The sequence below is a fragment of the Spea bombifrons genome, chromosome 3, assembly GCF_027358695.1.
Source record: "Spea bombifrons isolate aSpeBom1 chromosome 3, aSpeBom1.2.pri, whole genome shotgun sequence".
Classification (NCBI taxonomy): Eukaryota; Metazoa; Chordata; class Amphibia; order Anura; family Pelobatidae; genus Spea; species Spea bombifrons.
In genome coordinates, this window is record NC_071089.1 from 34761102 (window position 1) to 34785663 (window position 24562).

Consider the following 24562-nt stretch of genomic DNA (forward strand, 5'->3'; position numbering starts at 1 on the left):
TTAACTAGACCCCCAAAACTCAAGGATAGCAACGATGAAGTAGATATTGATAGCCTCTGAGAGGCAACCTTCTCCACCAAAAATAGTATGCCAGTCGCTGCTCCTATCAGGTACAACATTCTGAGCTTGGACTCTCAAATTAAAACGTAAGCATAAATGGAAGGACTCATGTCATGCTCCAAAAAATGGTACACAAGTAAGTTTTCTAGTCATTTACCAGCTCTTTAGCTAGAAACCCTTAATCTTAACATCAGGAACAACTGAATGAAACTTGATGCCCTTTGAAAGGCAACAGTATTCTCAAAAATGGTACAGTAGTTGCTGCTCCTATGAGACACACATCTTGAGATTGCTTCTTAATGTCAGAAGCAATGGAATGACTCATGATACCCTTTGTGGAGGCATCAGTCTTTAACATAGGGTACACAAGTTAATGCTCTAATTAAAACCCACTAGCTAGTTGTCTAAATCTCAAGGATAGCAACAATGGAGTGGATTTTGATACCCTTTGAGAGGAAAAAGTATCCACAAAAATGTTACAAAGGTTGCTGCTCCTATCAGATACAATGTCCTAAACTAGGACCCTGAAATCTAAATGTCAGCAGCAATGGAACACAAGTTAATGCTCTAATTAATTAAAACCCACTAGCTAGTTGTCTAAATCTCAAGGATAGCAACAATGAAGTGGATTTTGATACCCTTTGAGAGGAAAAAGTATCCACAAAAATGTTACAAAGGTTGCTGCTCCTATCAGATACAATGTCCTAAACTAGGACCCTGAAATCTAAACGTCAGCAGCAATGGAATGACTGATGATACCCTTTGTGGAGGCACCAATCTCTAACAAACAGTACACAAGTTCATCCTCTAACTAATTAGAACCTCCTTAACTAGACCACCAAAACTCAAGGATAGCAACGATGAAGTAGATATTGATAGCCTCTGAGAGGCAACCTTCTCCACCAAAAATAGTATGCCAGTTGCTGCTCCTATCAGGTACAACATTCTGAGCTTGGACTCTCAAATTAAAACGTAAGCATAAATGGAAGGACTCATGTCATGCTCCAAAAAATGGTACACAAGTAAGTGTTCTAGTCATTTACCAGCTCTTTAGCTAGAAACCCTTAATCTTAACATCAGCAACAACTGATGCCCTTTGAAAGGCAACAGTATTCTCAAAAATGGTACAGTAGTTGCTGCTCCTATGAGACACACATCTTGAGATTGCTTCTTAATGTCAGAAGCAATGGAATGACTCATGATACCCTTTGTGGAGGCATCAGTCTTTAACATAGGGTACACAAGGGGTTGAATGGACGTGGTGACGTAGCACGCTGTACGTCTCACGTGCTGCGTAACACGGCGGCTGGTGCCGACCTGGACCTCGGGCGGATGAGGGGAGCAGCGAGAATGGTGGGAGCGGCGAGCGAGTGACCATCGCAAAAGTGAACAGCGTGGAGCTAACAGAAGCCAACAAAAGGTATTTTGACGGCGTCCGAATAATTGAACAACGTTATAAGTTACTTCAGAAGGGTGATCAGTGTTTTTCTGACGTACTATACTAACCCAGATCTGGTTATAACAGCTACACCAGTAGTATATTGGGATACGTTATACTGCATTGCACCCTGGTCTGAGGACTCCCATATTTTGCCGCTACACATTTAAGTACATTTTTTTTTTTTCCTTTTTCCTTTTAATATCTTGGGATCATATTAAGACGTCTACAATTCCACTGATATTGCTCTCCACTAATATTTCGCTTTAGCATATCAACTTTTCAAGAGCCATCTGAATATATTTATGTGTCTTGAAAGAAGATCAATAGCCAATTTGGTCTCCTTCAATTTACAACTTAAATCATGGCCCCCAAGAAAGACAGAGAGAGGGAAAAGGAAAGAGACAAGGAAAAACGGTTAAGCATCGATAAATCAAAGACTCTGACAAATTATTACTCTCCAAAAGCTGGGAACATTACATCAAAACCGTTGCATGAATCTCTTCTGGATCCACAAAATAATATTTGTACGGACGCTCAATTGGAGTTTCCACAGTCTGAGCCACTACAATATACTAGAGTTTTGAATACAAATGAGCTATATTCTAAGCTAAGTGCAGAGATGAAAAGTAATACAGATGCCCTGAAACAATGGATGGAAGACATAGCAAATAAGCTTACTGCTCAATCTATGATAATGCAGGGTCTACAATCTGAAATTGAATCTCTGAAACAAGAAAATAACGATCTTAGGTTAAACATTCAAGCAATGGAAATTAAACTAACACACTTCGAAGATCTATCTAGGAGTAAAAATTTGAGAATAAGAGGGATCCCTGAAGAAATTAAAAGCTCATCTTTAATAGATTATTTAAAGGAACTTGTACTGGGGTTTGTCAATGAAGACAAAGTAGGAAATGCTCCATTTGAAAAATTCCATAGGATGAATAAACCAAAAGATTTACAGAATGTAGAAACCCCAAGAGATGTCTTAGTTCGCTTCCATAATCCTTACATAAAAAACTCATTCGTATCCGAATTCAAGAAAAATTCAAGTCAAGAAAAATATAAGAATATAATTCTTCTTTCTGACATTTCCTATGCATCAAGAGCCTTTAGGAGGCAATTTAAGGACTGCATTAAAATGCTTGCTGATACTAACATTAAATACAAATGGGGCTCCCCCTTGAAGTTTCTTGTTTTGCATGATTCAAAGTCTTTTTCATTTTCTGATCCAGAGGAGGCAAAGAAATTTATATTATTGAATGTAAAATGAAGGATTAAGTATATTATATTATAGGTTCCTTTTGGACAATACAATAGTCCGCCCCCACATTTATTTCCTTTTTTTTTCTTTTTTTTTTTTCCTCCCCTTTATTCATTTACTTTTCACATAAACATCACACACATTTCTATACATATTTTAATATGTGCACATGGGAACAATCCCTTAATGAAGAAGATTACTATTATATATTTTTCGCTATATGAATGATACAAAGGATTATATATTTCACAAGTTTTTATGCGGGATTAACCCGCTAATGTAGAAGATTTTGTACACAATTTAATTTATGAGAATACGTATTATAAGTACCACATATATATTTCTATGAATTTCACACACTTAAGCGGGCATAGCCCGATAAGGAGAAGTTGCACCATACACTATACAAATATGCAGTTCCCTTTTTTTTTTTTTTTTTTTTTCTTTCCTCCCACATATACTTTGCACATTAATATCACACACACTCTATATATATTAAAAATTACACGTGGGAACAATCCCTTAATGTAGAAGATTATCACATATCACATATATATATCTTCTGATTTATATCTATTTATTTATTTTTTTTTTTTTTCTCCTCTCCTTCCTTCACCTCATGAATTATACACAAGACTAAATATTTCACATGTTTCTATGCGAGATTAACCCGCAAATGCAGAAGATTCTGTACACGACTTAATTTACGAGAACACTTATTATAAATATTACATATACATCCCTAGGAATTTTACACACTCAAGCGGGTATATCCCGATAAGGAGAAGTTGCACTATATACTATACAAATATACAGTTCCTTTTTCTTTTTTTTTTTTTTTTTTTTTTTTTTTTCTTTCTCTTTCCTGCCCGAAACTTAAGATCTGGCCCAGGTTGGCACCTACGCATGGAATAGCCCTTTATAATGACGGGGCAAAAAATACATAGAAGTTCTATATGTATTAATTGTATGAATGTATATGTTTTTGAATTTATTTGTAAGATTAGATGTCAGAGGCTGATAGAGAGAAAGACAAGCAATCTAAATGACACTTAGATTGATGTCTATCAATTGCCAAGGTTTAAATTCTCCGCATAAAAGAAGTTTTCTGTATGATTTGTTGATTCGAGATAACATTGATATTTGCTTTGCACAAGAAACCCATTGGATAAAAGGATCCCCCCTTCAATGGAAATATAAAAAGTTTTCATCTGTATATGTATCTAGTCTTGAGCATAAGAGGAAAAGAGGAGTTGCAATTATTATAAATGATAAAATCAAGTTCGATAAAATCCATTATGAGTGTGACTCAGAAGGAAGATATGGGATCCTTGTATGCAATGTGAATGATGTTACTTATACTTTTGTAAACATATATGCCCCGAACACTTCTATGGTTAAATATATTGAAAAGGTAATTGATAGAACATATGCTATTGCAAAAGGATATGTGATTATAGGGGGGGATATGAATTGTATCCAAGATGTCAAGCTGGATAAAACTATGAAACATGGGAATTATCCTGATGCTAAATTGAAATCTTTGGCCAAATCTTTTTCATTATGTATTGCAGGGAATAATTTATTTGATATGTGGAGGACAAATAATCCTTCGGTAAAAGATTTTACATTTTACTCTGCTGTACACCAATCTTATTCAAGAATAGATACCTTTTTGTCGGATAGCAAAACTTTAGAAATCTGTAATTCTGCTACCATTGGAGTTAGGACATGGTCGGACCATGCTCCAGTGACGATTGAAATTAAAAACAAGATAGAATTTAAATCTAGGTCCAATTGGAGACTTAATGAATCATTGCTATCATCTCCATCATTCCAAGAAAAATTGACCACTCTGGCCAAAGATTTCATAGCAATTAACGATAATGGGGAAATCTCCGATACAACTCTGTGGTGTGCGTTTAAATGCACGATGAGAGGTATCCTAATAAAACAAGGGGCTGTTATTAAGAAAGCTAAAGGAGCTATGCTCTCAGATCTTTATATCCAACTGGCAAAATTGGAATCGACTAATAAATTAAATCCATCTATACCGACGATTAAAGAGATAAAGGTAATCCAACTTGAAATAAAAAATAAGCTAATTGAACGTTCTAACAGGAATTTAACTAGACTAAAACAAGACTGGTATTACAGCAGTAATAGAGCGAGTAAATTACTATCAAATAAGATCAAGAGCCGTACTAGCAAAAATAGGATCAATAAAATTATTTTTAATGATAAACTTTATCTATCCCCAAAACAAATAGGCGAGGCCTTTAGGCTGTATTATAACTCATTATATAATTTACCAGGTTTAACTAAAGACAAATCAGAGATTAGAACCTTCCTTAGCAGATTGAACCTTCCTAAATTGTCTCCTATACAATTGGATATTTTAAATGACCCAATTCAACTTATTGAAATAACTAATACTATACGAAATTTAAAGAAGGCCAAAGCCCCCGGCCCAGATGGCTTCTCCGCTCCTTTTTATCGACTATTAAATCCAATTATTGCTCCATTAATCTTAAAAATGTTTAAAGAGGTTTCAGTGAATAAATGCTTTCCATCGGAAATGCTTCAGGCCTTGATAATACCTATTCCTAAAGTAGGGAAAGATCCAAGCAAAGTGACAAATTATCGTCCTATATCGCTGATAAACCTAGATATCAAAATTTTTTCAAAAATTCTAGCTGAAAGATTAAAAAAGGTAATACGAGCTTTAATTCACCCAGATCAAACTGGGTTTCTAACCGAAAGGAGCGGGGAAGACAATACCCGCAGAATTTTAGATCTCATATATGAAATAAACGAGTACAGATCGTCGGCGGCCTTCATTGCCTTAGACGCCGAGAAGGCGTTTGATCGGGTCGATTGGGTATTTCTAGAAGAAACTCTTAAGAATTTTGCCATGAAAGGGGACTTTTTACATAATATTTTAGCTTTATACCAGAATCCTCAAGCTAAAATCCTAGGTATGAATCTAAGCTCCGATACTTTCAATATCAATAACGGGACTAGACAAGGTTGCCCACTAGCTCCCTTGCTCTATATTCTTTCTATAGAACCTCTTGCGGCCATAATCCGCCAATCGGCCAAGGTCACAGGAATAACAACTGGCCCAATTGAACATAAAATTAGTTTATATGCAGACGATATTCTGCTTACTTTAACTCAGCCAGATACTTCGATTCCTGAAGTTATTGATCTTATTAAAGAATACGGTTCATATTCCAACTATAAATTGAATATTGATAAAACTCAAACTATCGATTTTAATATGGACCCTTCCCACATAATGTGCCTGAAGGATAAGTTTCCCTTTTTTGCGAGAGGGAAATATATTAATTATCTAGGTATTAAAATCTATAATAATCTTAATGATATAACTACCTATAATTATCTGACATTATTTGACAATATGAAAACCCAACTCAATGAGTGGCAGCGTTTAGAAATCTCCTGGTTGGGTAGGCTAAATATACTCAAATCCTATATGATACCTAAGTTAACATATCTATTTAGAACTATCCCACTACTAGTGCCCAGTAAGACTCTGAATCAATTCGATAAAATATTTTCAGCATTTGTTTGGTCAAAGAGGAAGTCTAGAGTCTCACGACTTATATTAAATAAAAGCCAGGCTCAGGCTGGACTAAACTTCCCTAATATCTCAATCCTACATAAAATTTGTATGTTCAGCCACTTCTTAGCCTGGGATCTTAAACGGGATCAAGACTTACCTTGGCGTATTTACGAAAGATGGAAATGTAACGATCTCGACTTAGTTCATTCCTATTGGTTAGGCCCTGAAGCTATTAAGAAATTAATTATCTCTAACCCACTAATATTAAACATTTTAAAAAATATGATTAGCTTTAAAGTAAATTTGGCCCTCTAGATTTATGGTCACTTAGCATGCCTATAGAAGTGCTATATCTATTTTTGAAAGATATAGATTTTAAAATTTGGCAGGTTCATGGGATAAAAAAAATAGGAGATATTTTCTCCTCAGGAGAACTTAAATCTTTTCCAGAAATCCAAGAGAAATTCTCCCTTCCAAATAGGGCGCAGTTTCCTTTTTTAAGAGTTACAAGTTTTATTAAATCTAAGATTTGGACACCAGCAACGGATTTAGACTTATTTATTGAGGGACATTTCAAAAAAAACATAATTGCCAAACTAGGAAAATTATTAGAAAAAAACTCAATTTCGAATAAGCCTAATACTATTATGAAATGGGAGGTTGAACTCGATATTTCTTATCCGTCAGAAAATTGGTATTCCGCTTGGATTAGGACAAGGAATGCTATTCATTGTATTAATCTTCAGGAACAGTATTACAAAATACTCCATAGATGGTATTATACGCCTTCAATCTTACATAAAATGCTAGGAACTACTTCCAACCTTTGCTGGAGATGTAATCGGGAACTGGGCTCCATGACCCATATTTGGTGGGATTGCAGTGGATTAACTATTTTAAAATCGGAAATAATGGCATTGTTCCAGAAGATTTTTGGTTCACAATGGGAGCTAACTCCTCAAGCGTTCTTATTTCATATAGACATTCCTTATCAAAACAAATTTAATTTCGATCTAACTATTAACATATTAGCTGCAATAAAAATTTGTCTGGCCCGTAACTGGAAATCAGAAGAAGTTCCAGCCCGGCCTCAGATTCTGAAGCAAATTGAATACCAACATCTAATGGAGAAAGGCTTCTTCAGAATCCATAATAACCTAAAAAAGTATGATAAGATCTGGTTACCTTGGCGAAATTTCTATTCTGGTACGGCCGGATTTTAATTGCTTAGATCCCTTGGCAATTTTCAATCTTTATATTTTTCTAATATCTCTTGAAAGCCTCTCTTGCCCTGTTTAAATCTAAGGGCTGTAAGTTAGCCATCTAAGTTATGAATGTGTATAGATAAATTCCATATCTGTTTATAAATGCATAAATATTTTAGATTTTCCTTTTTTCTTTTTTTTTTTTTTTTTTTTTTTTTTCTTCTAAAGTATTAATGTGATTATGTTTTAGTAAATGGAAAGATCTTGTTTTGTTTGTTTGTTCGCCTGTATTGTATCTGAAAAGTTAATAAAAACAATAAAAAAAAAAAAACATAGGGTACACAAGTTAATGCTCTAATTAATTAAAACCCACTGGCTAGTTGTCTAAATCTCAAGGATAGCAACAATGGAGTGGATTTTGATACCCTTTGAGAGGAAAAAGTATCCACAAAAACGTTACAAAGGTTGCTGCTCCTATCAGATACAATGTCCTAAACTAGGACTCTGAAATCTAAATGTCAGCAGCAATGGAACACAAGTTAATGCTCTAATTAATTAAAACCCACTAGCTAGTTGTCTAAATCTCAAGGATAGCAACAATGGAGTGGATTTTGATACCCTTTGAGAGGAAAAAGTATCCACAAAAATGTTACAAAGGTTGCTGCTCCTATCAGATACAATGTCCTAAACTAGGACCCTGAAATCTAAATGTCAGCAGCAATGGAACACAAGTTAATGCTCTACTTAATTAAAACCCACTAGCTAGTTGTCTAAATCTCAAGGATAGCAACAATGGAGTGGATTTTGATACCCTTTGAGAGGAAAAAGTATCCACAAAAATGTTACAAAGGTTGCTGCTCCTATCAGATACAATGTCCTAAACTAGAACCCTGAAATCTAAATGTCAGCAGCAATGGAATGACTGATGATACCCTTTGTGGAGGCACCAATCTCTAACAAACAGTACACAAGTTCATCCTCTAACTAATTAGAACCTCCTTAACTAGACCCCCAAAACTCAAGGATAGCAACCATGAAGTAGATATTGATAGCATCTGAGAGGCAACCTTCTCCACCAAAAATAGTATGCCAGTTGCTGCTCCTATCAGGTACAACATTCTGAGCTTGGACTCTCAAATTAAAACGTAGGAATAAATGGAAGGACTCATGTCATGCTCCAAAAAATGGTACACAAGTAAGTGTTCTAGTCATTTACCAGCTCTTTAGCTAGAAACCCTTAATCTTAACATCAGCAACAACTGAATGAAACTTGATGCCCTTTGAAAGGCAACAGTATTCTCAAAAATGGTACAGTAGTTTCTGCTCCTATGAGACACACATCTTGAGATTGCTTCTTAATGTCAGAAGCAATGGAATGACTCATGATACCCTTTGTGGAGGCATCAGTCTTTAACATAGGGTACACAAGTTAATTCTCTAATTAAAACCCACTAGCTAGTTGTCTAAATCTCAAGGATAGCAACAATGGAGTGGATTTTGATACCGTTTGAGAGGAAAAAGTATCCACAAAAATGTTACAAAGGTTGCTGCTCCTATCAGATACAATGTCCTAAACTAGGACCCTGAAATCTAAATGTCAGCAGCAATGGAACACAAGTTAATGCTCTACTTAATTAAAACCCACTAGCTAGTTGTCTAAATCTCAAGGATAGCAACAATGGAGTGGATTTTGATACCCTTTGAGAGGAAAAAGTTTCCACAAAAATGTTACAAAGGTTGCTGCTCCTATCAGATACAATGTCCTAAACTAGGACCCTGAAATCTAAATGTCAGCAGCAATGGAACACAAGTTAATGCTCTACTTAATTAAAACCCACTAGCTAGTTGTCTAAATCTCAAGGATAGCAACAATGGAGTGGATTTTGATACCCTTTGAGAGGAAAAAGTTTCCACAAAAATGTTACAAAGGTTGCTGCTCCTATCAGAGACAATGTCCTAAACTAGGACCCTGAAATCTAAATGTCAGCAGCAATGGAATGACTGATGATACCCTTCATGGAGGCATCAGTTTCCAAAAACTGGTTCAGATGTTGCTGCTCTAATCATTCAAAACCTATTTAGCTAGAATGCCTAAATCTCAAGGCCAGCAGCAATTGAGTTGATCGGCATACCCTTTGCAGAGGCACTCGTCTCTAATACATGGCACACGATATGCTGCTTTACTCAGACTAAACCTCCTGAGCTAGAATCCCCAAATTGGAAGATCAGTAATAATAGAAACAATGTTGATAAAGACTTTTGCCTCTGCCAAGGTTAACAAGTGGTACATGACTTAATGATCTAATCAACTATACCCTCCTTAGCTAGCCCCCGAAATATAAAGGATAGCAACAATTGATTGGATAAATGGTACCTAATTTGCTGATCTACTCATTTAGAACATATTTAGCTAGACTTTCTATCTCTCAAGGTCAGAAACAATAGAGTAGATCATGATACCTTTTGGGAAGGCACAAGTCTCTAATAAATGACACAAGAGTTGATTTACTACTCAGTCTGAACCTCCTGAGCTAAAATCCCCAAATTTGCAGATCAGTAACAATAGATACAATATTAATACCTTTGGCAGAGGCACCAGTCTTCAAAAAATGGTACATGAGTCAATCCTCTAATTAATTAGAACATTGTTAGCTAGACTCCTGAATCTCAAGGTTAGCAAACAATGTTGATACCCTTGTCAGAGGCACCATACTTAAACATATGGTACGTTAGTTAATGCTCTAATTAATTAGACCCTACTTAGCTACACCAATAAATCTCAAGGTCTTTGAGAGGCAGTAGTCTTACAAAAAAACAACCAATCAAGAGTTGCTACTCATATCAGATTTATCCTCCTGAAGTAAGACCTTCAAATCGCAAGGTTAGCAGCAATGGAATCAATCGTGACACCTTTTGATGAGGCATTTGTCTCTAATAAACTACATACATGTTCTAATTTATCAATTAGAACCTAATTTGCTACAGCTATGAAATCTCAATGTTGGAAGCAATGGAAAAACGTATGATACCCTTTGTGGAGGCACCAATCTCTAACAAACAGTACACAAGTTAATGCTCTAATTCATTAGAACCTCCTTAACTAGACCCCAAACCTCAAGCATAGCAACAATGTAGTGGAATGTTACATGAGTCGCTGGGCTAATCCATCAGAAGCTCTTTAGAAACCCCAATTTATGAAGAACAGAATGGATGTTTATACCCAGCATATGGCACAGGAGTAGTAGTACTATACAACTAAAACCTCTCTAACTACAACCCCCAAATCTAAAGGTCAGATTTTAAGTAGTAAACCTTCAAGCTCTCACCCATATCCAATGATTTCTGTGCTATGAAAACGAGTATCAGCTCCAAGGGTGTAGGTGTGAAGATCTGTCAGAGACTGTTGCAGCAGTTACTAGTGGTGACTTCTGTGATATCACAACGTGATCTCTCTTTGACATTCTTGCTCCAGTCGCAAAGTATAGCATGTTGAACATATTATTAATCTGATAATTACAAAAACAAATAGTTATTTAGATATTTGTTAACAAGCACATTATTTCTATTGTCTATTAGGGTGGAGAAGGTTTTTGATCAATTTTGTAGTTTCATTAGTCTCCAAGAAATGGTACACTAATTGCTGCTCTAATCAATTAGGACCTCCTTTGCTAGAACACCCAAAGCTCATGGTCAGCAGAAATTAAAATGATCTTGGAACCCTTTGCAGAGTCACCAGTCTCCAGCAAATGGTACACGAGATGTGGTTCTAATCATGTGGACCCTCCTTAGCTAGAACCCCCAATTTTCAAGGTCAGCAACAATGGAATAGATCTAGATACAATTCCCAGTCTATAGCAAATGTTACATGAGTCGCTTGGCTAATCCATCAAAAGCTCTTCAGAAGTCCAAAATTACGAAGAAGAGAATGGATCTTCATACCCTTTGTTGAGACACGAGGCTTCAGCAAATGGCACAGGAGTAGTAGTACTATACAACTAAAACCTCTCTAACTACAACCCCCAAATCTAAAAGTCAGATTTTAAGTAGTAAACCTCCAAGATCTCACCCATATCCAAGGATTTCTGTGCTGGGATGACGAGTATCAGCTCCAAGGGTGTAGGTGTGAAGATCTGTCAGAGACTCAGATGTGACTGAGCACAAACAGAATGTTGCAGCAGTTACTAGGGGTGACTAGTGTGACATCACAACGTGATCTCTCTTTGACTTTCTTGCTCCAGTCGCAAAGTATAACATGTTGAACATTTTATTGATCTTATAATTACAAAAACAAAAAGTTATTTAGATATTTTTTAACAATCACATTATTTCTATTGTCTATTAGGGTGCAGTCCCTAAATACTGTATTTTTCTTTCTATCTTACATATTTCGGATATCTATCAAACTAAATCCTTTTATACATTCAATAAAAATGTACATTTTGTGAACTGTATCCACTATTCCCTCTTGTGGATTTAGAGCGCAACAAAATAAAGCTCATCAAAACTTCTTAGAATTTGGTACTGTTCCTTTATCACCCCTACATAAAAGGTGGAGGGCTGTTTGGGGGTCTCTGGTGGTCAAGGATGGTCAATCATTCAGGAGAGGTGCTAAAAGCTCATGGTTCACCCTAACCCAGGGCAAGCGGACCTAGTCACGTCTCGAAGTCACTAAAACAACTGTCTGCTTTTTACTTACAGCAAATAAAATAATTGTATATAATGTTTTACTTGAGAGAACTCACAGATGTTTTCCTTCAAGCTGCCAATCAGTTGCAAGAAACGAATCCCATTGAAATCAATAGGAGCTCTTTCTGCGCATGGAGGGGTTTATGAAAGCTGGAGCTGGATAGGGAGATGCGTTTGGCCGAACACACCTCTTGCACTGAAAATGGCTGCTGGGCAGGGAAAGGGCAGATACATATGGGGTGATTCTGCTAATTAACCTCCATGCATCTAAAAGGGGACACTATGACAAGTTCAGGGCACCCCGCAGCTTTCATACGCATTAATGTGTATGCGATGGCTGGAGTGTTTAAACATGCATGCAACAGGCATAAGCTTGAATATGAAAGAGTTTCAAGGACCAAATCAGATACTTTACTGAGTGGGCAGTAGATAAATGGAACAGCCTCCCATCAGAAGTGGCATACATTAATACATTGAGGGGATTTAAGCATGCATGGGTCAGACATAAAGGTCATGATTCTAAGAGAAGACCAACGACTGATTAAGTATTAAATTCTGAGTCTCTACATCAGGAATAATGTAGAGGCTAGATGGGCTGAAAAGCGTTGATTTTCAAAAACCGAAAAATCCGTTAAGAATAATCTGGCATTTATATATATATATATATATATATATATATATATATATATATATATTTAGCGTGCATTGCATACATACATGTTCCTGTAACACCTGCACATGTTTGGCTTCCCTACCAGTGGCGTCGCTACAGGGGGACAAGGGGGGGCAATTGCCCCCCCCTAGGTTATTCCTTGCCCCCCCCTGTTGCCCCCCCACCGAATTTGTAACCACCCAGGACAGTCCTTGACTGCTAACGACGGCGTGGTGCCGTCGCTAGCAGTCCCAGTCAGGTGCTAACGACGGCACCATGCCGTCACTAGCACTATCTTACCTTCATGGAGGTCTGTGGACCTCCATCACCACCTACCCCGGCGATCTGACCCTCACACTGAAGGGCATCACCGGGGCCACCCGATCTGCCCGGTGACGTCTCGCGCAATGACGCGATGACATCACCGCGCAACTTTATTAACAACTGACAATTGTCAGTTAAAGAGGTATGGGGGCATTCTGCTTAGATGCCTGTATCTCAGGCATCTAAGCAGCTACATACCCCCAACATATACCGTTGGAAAGGTAATCGACTCACCTTTCCAACGGTATATAGATTGTAAAAAAAGAATTAAAAATATTAAGTTAAAAAAAATAAAAATGTAAAAAAAATGATTTGGGGGGTCTCTAAAGGCAGATAAAAAAGATCAAAATTGCCTAGAGACCCCCAAAATAAATTATTTAAACAAAGTAGTTTAACTTTAAAAAAAAAAAAAAAGTTTAAGTATTCTAGCTAAATGATCACTGCGATAGCCAATGTTACCACAGCGATCATATAGCTTTAAAAAGTCACATTCCCTTTTTAAAAATGGCCGATACTAATTTTTAATCCTATGATCCCTTTGATCATGGGGTTAAATTTAGCCAACGGTAGAGGGAGGCAATTTTTGAAATCCTGATGAACTGCAAATATTATTAAAATTATTATATTATTAAAACAATGTTGATACCCTTGTCAGAGGCACCATACTTAAACATATGGTACGTTAGTTAATGCTCTAATTAATTAGACCCTACTTAGCTACACCAATAAATCTCAAGGTCTTTGAGAGGCAATAGTCTTACAAAAAAACAACCAATCAAGAGTTGCTACTCATATCAGATTTATCCTCCTGAAGTAAGACCTTCAAATCGCAAGGTTAGCAGTAATGGAATCAATCATGACACCTTTTGATGAGGCATTTGTCTCTAATAAACTACATACAAGTTCTAATTTATCAATTAGAACCTAATTTGCTACAGCTATCAAATCTCAATGTTGGAAGCAATGGAAAAACGTATGATACCCTTTGTGGAGGCACCAATCTCTAACAAACAGTACACAAGTTAATGCTCTAATTAATTAGAACCTCCTTAACTAGACCCCCAAACCTCAAGCATAGCAACAATGTAGTGGAATGTTACATGAGTCGCTGGGCTAATCCATCAGAAGCTCTTTAGAAACCCCAAATTATGAAGAACAGAATGGATGTTTATACCCAGCATATGGCACAGGAGTAGTAGTACTATACAACTAAAACCTCTCTAACTACAACCCCCAAATCTAAAGGTCAGATTTTTAAGTAGTAAACCTTCAAGCTCTCACCCATATCCAATGATTTCTGTGCTATGAAAACGAGTATCAGCTCCAAGGGTGTAGGTGTGAAGATCTGTCAGAGACTGTTGCAGCAGTTACTAGTGGTGACTTCTGTGATATCACAACGTGATCTCTCTTTGACATTCTTGCTCCAGTCGCAAAGTATAGCATGTTGAACATATTATTAATCTGATAATTACAAAAACAAATAGTTATTTAGATATTTGTTAACAAGCACATTATTTCTATTGTCTATTAGGGTGGAGAAGGTTTTTGATCAATTTTGTAGTTTCATTAGTCTCCAAGAAATGGTACACTAATTGCTGCTCTAATCAATTAGGACCTCCTTTGCTAGAACACCCAAAGCTCATGGTCAGCAGAAATTAAAATGATCTTGGAACCCTTTGCAGAGTCACCAGTCTCCAGCAAATGGTACACGAGATGTGGTTCTAATCATGTGGACCCTCCTTAGCTAGAACCCCCAATTTTCAAGGTCAGCAACAATGGAATAGATCTAGATACAATTCCCAGTCTATAGCAAATGTTACATGAGTCGCTTGGCTAATCCATCAAAAGCTCTTCAGAAGTCCAAAATTACGAAGAAGAGAATGGATCTTCATACCCTTTGTTGAGACACGAGGCTTCAGCAAATGGCACAGGAGTAGTAGTACTATACAACTAAAACCTCTCTAACTACAACCCCCAAATCTAAAAGTCAGATTTTAAGTAGTAAACCTCCAAGATCTCACCCATATCCAAGGATTTCTGTGCTGGGATGACGAGTATCAGCTCCAAGGGTGTAGGTGTGAAGATCTGTCAGAGACTCAGATGTGACTGAGCACAAACAGAATGCTGCAGCAGTTACTAGGGGTGACTAGTGTGACATCACAACGTGATCTCTCTTTGACTTTCTTGCTCCAGTCGCAAAGTATAACATGTTGAACATTTTATTGATCTTATAATTACAAAAACAAAAAGTTATTTAGATATTTTTTAACAATCACATTATTTCTATTGTCTATTAGGGTGCAGTCCCTAAATACTGTATTTTTCTTTCTCTTACATATTTCTGATATCTATCAAACTAAATCCTTTTATACATTCAATAAAAATGTACATTTTGTGAACTGTATCCACTATTCCCTCTTGTAGATTTAGAGCGCAACAAAATAAAGCTCATCAAAACTTCTTAGAATTTGGTACTGTTCCTTTATCACCCCTACATAAAAGGTGGAGGGCTGTTTGGGGGTCTCTGGTGGTCAAGGATGGTCAATCATTCAGGAGAGGTGCTAAAAGCTCATGGTTCACCCTAACCCAGGGCAAGCGGACCTAGTCACGTCTCGAAGTCACTAAAACAACTGTCCGCTTTTTACTTACAGCAAATAAAATAATTGTATATAATGTTTTACTTGAGAGAACTCACAGACGTTTTCCTTCAAGCTGCCAATCAGTTGCAAGAAACGAATCCCATTGAAATCAATAGGAGCTCTTTCTGCGCATGGAGGGGTTTATGAAAGCTGGAGCTGGATAGGGAGATGCGTTTGGCCGAACACACCTCTTGCACTGAAAATGGCTGCTGGGCAGGGAAAGGGCAGATACATATGGGGTGATTCTGCTAATTAACCTCCATGCATCTAAAAGGGGACACTATGACAAGTTCAGGGCACCCCGCAGCTTTCATACGCATTAATGTGTATGCGATGGCTGGAGTGTTTAAACATGCATGCAACAGGCATAAGCTTGAATATGAAAGAGTTTCAAGGACCAAATCAGATACTTTACTGAGTGGGCAGTAGATAAATGGAACAGCCTCCCATCAGAAGTGGCATACATTAATACATTGAGGGGATTTAAGCATGCATGGGTCAGACATAAAGGTCATGATTCTAAGAGAAGACCAACGACTGATTAAGTATTAAATTCTGAGTCTCTACATCAGGAATAATGTACAGGATAGATTGGCTGAAAAGCGTTGATTTTCAAAAACCGAAAAATCCGTTAAGAATAATCTGGCATATATATATATATATATATATATATATATATATATATATATATATTTAGCGTGCATTGCATACATACATGTTCCTGTAACACCTGCACATGTTTGGCTTCCCTACCAGTGGCGTCGCTACAGGGGGGCAAGGGGGGGCAATTGCCCCCCCTAGGTTATTCCTTGCCCCCCTGTTGCCCCCCGCCGAATTTGTAACCACCCAGGACAGTCCTTGACTGCTAACGACGGCGTGGTGCCGTCGCTAGCAGTCCCAGTCAGGTGCTAACGACGGCACCATGCCGTCACTAGCACTATCTTACCTTCATGGAGGTCTGTGGACCTCCATCACCACCTACCCATGGGCGTAGGAACCCCTAAAAATCTGGGGGGGATAGCATTTTTACTGGTAGGGTATACCTGACCATTTCACCAACAGGGACTTTTATGACATTGCATTATAAATACATAGAGATTAATATGACGTTGGTCCCCCTTTGCAGCTATAACGGCTTCCACTCTTCTGGGAACGATTTCCACAAGATTTTGGAGAGTTTCTGTGGGGAATTTTTGCAACCATGCCTTTATGGACCTTGTTTTGTACACTGGGGCACAGTCATGATGGAATAGAAAAGGACCTTCCCCAAAACTGTTCCCACAAAGTTAGAAGCATAGTGTTGTCCAAAATATCTTGGTTTATCACCTTCAGCTCATAAAACGTTCTACTGGATGAATGGGAGAAAATTCCCACAGAAACTCACAAAAAAAGAAAAATCTTACAACCACAGATGGACCCCACTGGACACGGCCACAGAGACTACTATGATGTACTGAAGGAACCATCTAAGACTCCTAACACGTCATGCACACAGGAACATATCCACACGCTTAAACACTTGAATAACATACACACGCATGCACACACACACACACACACACAATGGGTTAAACATGTGTTACAGGGAATCATTATCTTCCCTTTAAGTACGACATGCCTGCTCATACACACACATATGCACTGCTCTTACGGATGCCTGCCCACAAAAACACACATATACGCTGCAATTGCCTGCAGATACACACTTGCCAGTACTCACACATATGCACTACCCTTATACACGCCTGCCCAAACATACATAAACTGCTCACACACACACGCCTCCCCATAAATATACACTGCCCTTGCGCATACTTACACAGACGTATACGCTATAAGACAAATACACTCCTTCTATACACACGTATACAATGCCCATACAGACGTACACGTATACAATGCCCATACAGACGTACACATATACACTGCCCATACAGACGTACACGTATACACTGCCCATACACACATACACATATACACTGCCCATACAGACGTACACATATACACTGCCCATACAGACGTACACATATACACTGCCCATACACACATACACATATACACTGCCCATACAGACGTACACGTATACACTGCCCATACAGACGTACACGTATACACTGCTCATACACACATACACATATACACTGCCCATAAAGACGTACACATATGCACTGACCATACAGACGTAAACATATACACTGCCCATACAGACGTACACATATACACTGCCCATACAGACGTACACATATGCACTGCCCAAACAGACGTACACATATGCACTGCCCATACAGACGTACACATATACACTGCCCATACAGACGTACACATATACACTGCCCATACAGACGTACACATATGCACTGGCCATACAGACGTACACATATGTACTGCCCATACAGACGTACACATATGCACTGCCCATACAGACGTACACATATGCACTGCCCATACAGACGTACACATATGCACTGCCCATACAGACGTACACATATGCACTGCCCATACAGACGTACACATATGCACTGCCCATACAGACGTACACATATGCACTGCCCATACAGACGTACACATATGCACTGCCCATACAGACGTACACATATGCACTGCCCATACAGACGTACACATATGCACTGCCCATACAGACGTACACATATACACTGCCCATACAGACGTACACGTATACACTGCCCATACAGACGTACACATATACACTGCCCATACAGACGTACACATATGCACTGCCCATACAGACGTACACATATGCACTGCCCATACAGACGTACACATATGCACTGCCCATACAGATGTACACATATACACACGTATGCACATACATGCACATATACACAGCTGCCCTATACACAAACACATATGCCTGCCCAAGTACCCATACACATGCCTCACCATATGTATATGCACACACAAATCTACCATCAGACCCCCCACCTTCGTTCTCCACATCAGACCCCCCCAAACCTTTGTTCTCCACATCAGACCCCCCCTCCACAACCTTTGTTCTCCACATCAGACCCCCCTCCACAACCTTTGTTCTCCACATCAGACCCCCCCCACAACCTTTGTTCTCCACATCAGACCCCCCTCCACATCAAACCCCCTCCACAACCTTTGTTCTCCACATCAGACCCCCCCCACCTTCGTTTTCCACATCAGACCCCCCACCCACCTTCGTTTTCCACATCATACCCACCCACCCACCTTCGTTTTCCACATCATACCCACCTACCTACCTACCTACCTACGTTTTCCACATCATACCCACCCACCCACCTACCTACCTACCTACCTTCGTTTTCCACATCATACCCACCCACCTTCGTTTTCCACATCATACCCACCCACCTTCGTTTTCCACATCATACCCACCCACCTTCGTTTTCCACATCTCTTACCTTTCTCATCCTCCTTTCTGCTTTCTCATCCTCCTTTCTGCTTTCTCATCCTCCTTTCTGCTTTCTCTTCCTCCTTTCTGCTTTCTCTTCCAACTTTCCTTTTTGCCGCTCACAGTCTGTGCAGTGCGGCTGCGCACAGCTGTTTATGCTGCGCGCCGGGGCTGGATATAAACGTCATATCCCGTCGCCCCGGCGCTCAGTTACAGACAGCACGCTGGTGAGTGTGACCTTAATGAAGTTGCAGCCTGCAGGACTGGTTGGGGAGATCACGGATTTCCCTAACCAGTCCTGCAGGCTGCAGCTGCTGATCGGGCAGCTGTGAGCACCCTCACAGCTGCACCCGAGTGCACTCGCCTCACGTACAGCCCTGGGGGGGATTTCTATATTATCGGTCCCCCCCTTATGATTTCCTGGGGGGATCTGTCCCCCCCGTCCCCTACGCCCGTGCACCTACCCCGGCGATCTGACCCTCACACTGAAGGGCATCACCGGGGCCACCCGATCTGCCCGGTGACGTCTCGCGCAATGACGCGATGACATCACCGCGCAACTTTATTAACAACTGACAATTGTCAGTTAAAGAGGTATGGGGGCATTCTGCTTAGATGCCTGTATCTCAGGCATCTAAGCAGCTACATACCCCCAACATATACCGTTGGAAAGGTAATCGACTCACCTTTCCAACGGTATATAGATTGTAAAAAAAGAATAAAAAATATTAAGTTAAAAAAAATAAAAATGTAAAAAAAATGATTTGGGGGGTCTCTAAAGGCAGATAAAAAAGATCAAAATTGCCTAGAGACCCCCAAAATAAATTATTTAAACATAAAGTAGTTTAACTTTAAAAAAAAAAAAAAAAGTTTAAGTATTCTAGCTAAATGATCACTGCAATAGCCAATGTTACCACAGCGATCATATAGCTTTAAAAAGTCACATTCCCTTTTTAAAAATGGCCGATACTAATTTTTAATCCTATGATCCCTTTGATCATGGGGTTAAATTTAGCCAACGGTAGAGGGAGGCAATTTTTGAAATCCTGATGAACTGCAAATATTATTAAAATTATTATATTATTAAAACAATGTTGATACCCTTGTCAGAGGCACCATACTTAAACATATGGTACGTTAGTTAATGCTCTAATTAATTAGACCCTACTTAGCTACACCAATAAATCTCAAGGTCTTTGAGAGGCAATAGTCTTACAAAAAAACAACCAATCAAGAGTTGCTACTCATATCAGATTTATCCTCCTGAAGTAAGACCTTCAAATCGCAAGGTTAGCAGTAATGGAATCAATCATGACACCTTTTGATGAGGCATTTGTCTCTAATAAACTACATACAAGTTCTAATTTATCAATTAGAACCTAATTTGCTACAGCTATCAAATCTCAATGTTGGAAGCAATGGAAAAACGTATGATACCCTTTGTGGAGGCACCAATCTCTAACAAACAGTACACAAGTTAATGCTCTAATTAATTAGAACCTCCTTAACTAGACCCCCAAACCTCAAGCATAGCAACAATGTAGTGGAATGTTACATGAGTCGCTGGGCTAATCCATCAGAAGCTCTTTAGAAACCCCAAATTATGAAGAACAGAATGGATGTTTATACCCAGCATATGGCACAGGAGTAGTAGTACTATACAACTAAAACCTCTCTAACTACAACCCCCAAATCTAAAGGTCAGATTTTTAAGTAGTAAACCTTCAAGCTCTCACCCATATCCAATGATTTCTGTGCTATGAAGACGAGTATCAGCTCCAAGGGTGTAGGTGTGAAGATCTGTCAGAGACTGTTGCAGCAGTTACTAGTGGTGACTTCTGTGATATCACAACGTGATCTCTCTTTGACATTCTTGCTCCAGTCGCAAAGTATAGCATGTTGAACATATTATTAATCTGATAATTACAAAAACAAATAGTTATTTAGATATTTGTTAACAAGCACATTATTTCTATTGTCTATTAGGGTGGAGAAGGTTTTTGATCAATTTTGTAGTTTCATTAGTCTCCAAGAAATGGTACACTAATTGCTGCTCTAATCAATTAGGACCTCCTTTGCTAGAACACCCAAAGCTCATGGTCAGCAGAAATTAAAATGATCTTGGAACCCTTTGCAGAGTCACCAGTCTCCAGCAAATGGTACACGAGATGTGGTTCTAATCATGTGGACCCTGCTTAGCTAGAACCCCCAATTTTCAAGGTCAGCAACAATGGAATAGATCTAGATACAATTCCCAGTCTATAGCAAATGTTACATGAGTCGCTTGGCTAATCCATCAAAAGCTCTTCAGAAGTCCAAAATTACGAAGAAGAGAATGGATCTTCATACCCTTTGTTGAGACACGAGGCTTCAGCAAATGGCACAGGAGTAGTAGTACTATACAACTAAAACCTCTCTAACTACAACCCCCAAATCTAAAAGTCAGATTTTAAGTAGTAAACCTCCAAGATCTCACCCATATCCAAGGATTTCTGTGCTGGGATGACGAGTATCAGCTCCAAGGGTGTAGGTGTGAAGATCTGTCAGAGACTCAGATGTGACTGAGCACAAACAGAATGTTGCAGCAGTTACTAGGGGTGACTAGTGTGACATCACAACATGATCTCTCTTTGACTTTCTTGCTCCAGACGCAAAGTATAACATGTTGAACATGTTATTGATCTTATAATTACAAAAACAAAAAGTTATTTAGATATTTTTTAACAATCACATTATTTCTATTGTCTATTAGGGTGCAGTCCCTAAATACTGTATTTTTCTTTCTATCTTACATATTTCTGATATCTATCAAACTAAATCCTTTTATACATTCAATAAAAATGTACATTTTGTGAACTGTATCCACTATTCCCTCTTGTGGATTTAGAGCGCAACAAAATAAAGCTCATCAAAACTTCTTAGAATTTGGTACTGTTCCTTTATCACCCCTACATAAAAGGTGGAGGGCTGTTTGGGGGTCTCTGGTGGTCAAGGATGGTCAATCATTCAGGAGAGGTGCTAAAAGCTCATGGTTCACCCTAACCCAGGGCAAGCGGACCTAGTCACGTCTCGAAGTCACTAAAACAACTGTCTGCTTTTTACTTACAGCAAATAAAATAATTGTATATAATGTTTTACTTGAGAGAACTCACAGACGTTTTCCTTCAAGCTGCCAATCAGTTGCAAGAAACGAATCCCATTGAAATCAATAGGAGCTCTTTCTGCGCATGGAGGGGTTTATGAAAGCTGGAGCTGGATAGGGAGATGCGTTTGGCCGAACACACCTCTTGCACTGAAAATAGCTGCTGGGCAGGGAAAGGGCAGATACATATGGGGTGATTCTGCTAATTAACCTCCATGCATCTAAAAGGGGACACTATGACAAGTTCAGGGCACCCCGCAGCTTTCATACGCATTAATGTGTATGCGATGGCTGGAGTGTTTAAACATGCATGCAACAGGCATAAGCTTGAATATGAAAGAGTTTCAAGGACCAAATCAGATACTTTACTGAGTGAGCAGTAGATAAATGGAACAGCCTCCCATCAGAAGTGGCATATATTAATACATTGAGGGGATTTAAGCATGCATGGGTCAGACATAAAGGTCATGATTCTAAGAGAAGACCAACGACTGATTAAGTATTAAATTCTGAGTCTCTACATCAGGAATAATGTACAGGCTAGATGGGCTGAAAAGCGTTGATTTTCAAAAACCGAAAAATCCGTTAAGAATAATCTGGCATTTATATATATATATATATATATATATTTAGCGTGCATTGCATACATACATGTTCCTGTAACACCTGCACATGTTTGGCTTCATTACCAGTGGCGTCGCTACAGGGGGGCAAGGGGGGCAATTGCCCCCCCTAGGTTATTCCTTGCCCCCCCTGTTGCCCCCCGCCGAATTTGTAACCACCCAGGACAGTCCTTGACTGCTAACGACGGCGTGGTGCCGTCGCTAGCAGTCCCAGTCAGGTGCTAACGACGGCACCATGCCGTCACTAGCACTATCTTACCTTCATGGAGGTCTGTGGACCTCCATCACCACCTACCCCGGCGATCTGACCCTCACACTGAAGGGCATCACCGGGGCCACCCGATCTGCCCGGTGACGTCTCGCGCAATGACGCGATGACATCACCGCGTAACTTTATTAACAACTGACAATTGTCAGTTAAAGAGGTATGGGGGCATGCTGCTTAGATGCCTGTATCTCAGGCATCTAAGCAGCTACATACCCCCAACATATACCGTTGGAAAGGTAATCGACTCACCTTTCCAACGGTATATAGATTGTAAAAAAAGAATAAAAAATATTAAGTTAAAAAAAATAAAAATTTTAAAAAAATGATTTGGGGGGTCTCTAAAGGCAGATAAAAAAAGATCAAAATTGCCTAGAGACCCCCAAAATAAATTATTTAAACATAAAGTAGTATAACTTTAAAAAAAAAAAAAAAGTTTAAGTATTCTAGCTAAATGATCACTGTGATAGCCAATGTTACCACAGCGATCATATAGTTTTAAAAAGTCACATTCCCTTTTTAAAAATGGCCGATACTAATTTTTAATCCTATGATCCCTTTGATCATGGGGTTAAATTTAGCCAACGGTAGAGGGAGGCAATTTTTGAAATCCTGATGAACTGCAAATATTAAAATCAGCCATTTAGCCTGTGCGGTACGTGAGTAACCATATCATCCCTGGAGCGCCTTGCATTTTTACTGCAAAACTTATTTTTGCTGTAAAAGTGATTTTTTTTTCTCCCTTTACCATCATTTCTTTGGGATTGTAAGGGGAAAGAATGGTGTGTGCTTCTGAGAGTAAATGTATGGAAGGAATGGCGTGTGCTTCTGTGAGTGAATGGAGATATGAAAGGCGTGTGAATGGTCAGTAATTAGGGTTGAAGCCTTGACATGGCATTACTGCTCACGTTAGAAGTTAAATTATGGCACAAAAAGTACATATTTGCAAGAACTACACCCCTTGGCGCATCAAATGAGGGGCTGCATGTGTTTCTAGTACAAACCTGGAGTGCGCAAGACACAAATGAACATGTCATTATGGTTAGAAAAAACATATTTTCAAGCCAAAGCAACATATTCCATCATTATTTGTGCACTCAACTTTTGTCCTAGAAATACATGTAGCCCCTCATTTGAAGCTCCAAGGGGTGTAGTTTCTTAAAATGGATGAATTGTCTGAATGAGGGAGAGCATGAGTTAATATGTGGATGATTTGTCTGAATGAGGGAGAGCATGAGTTAATGTGATTGTGTGTATCATAGATGTATAATTGTG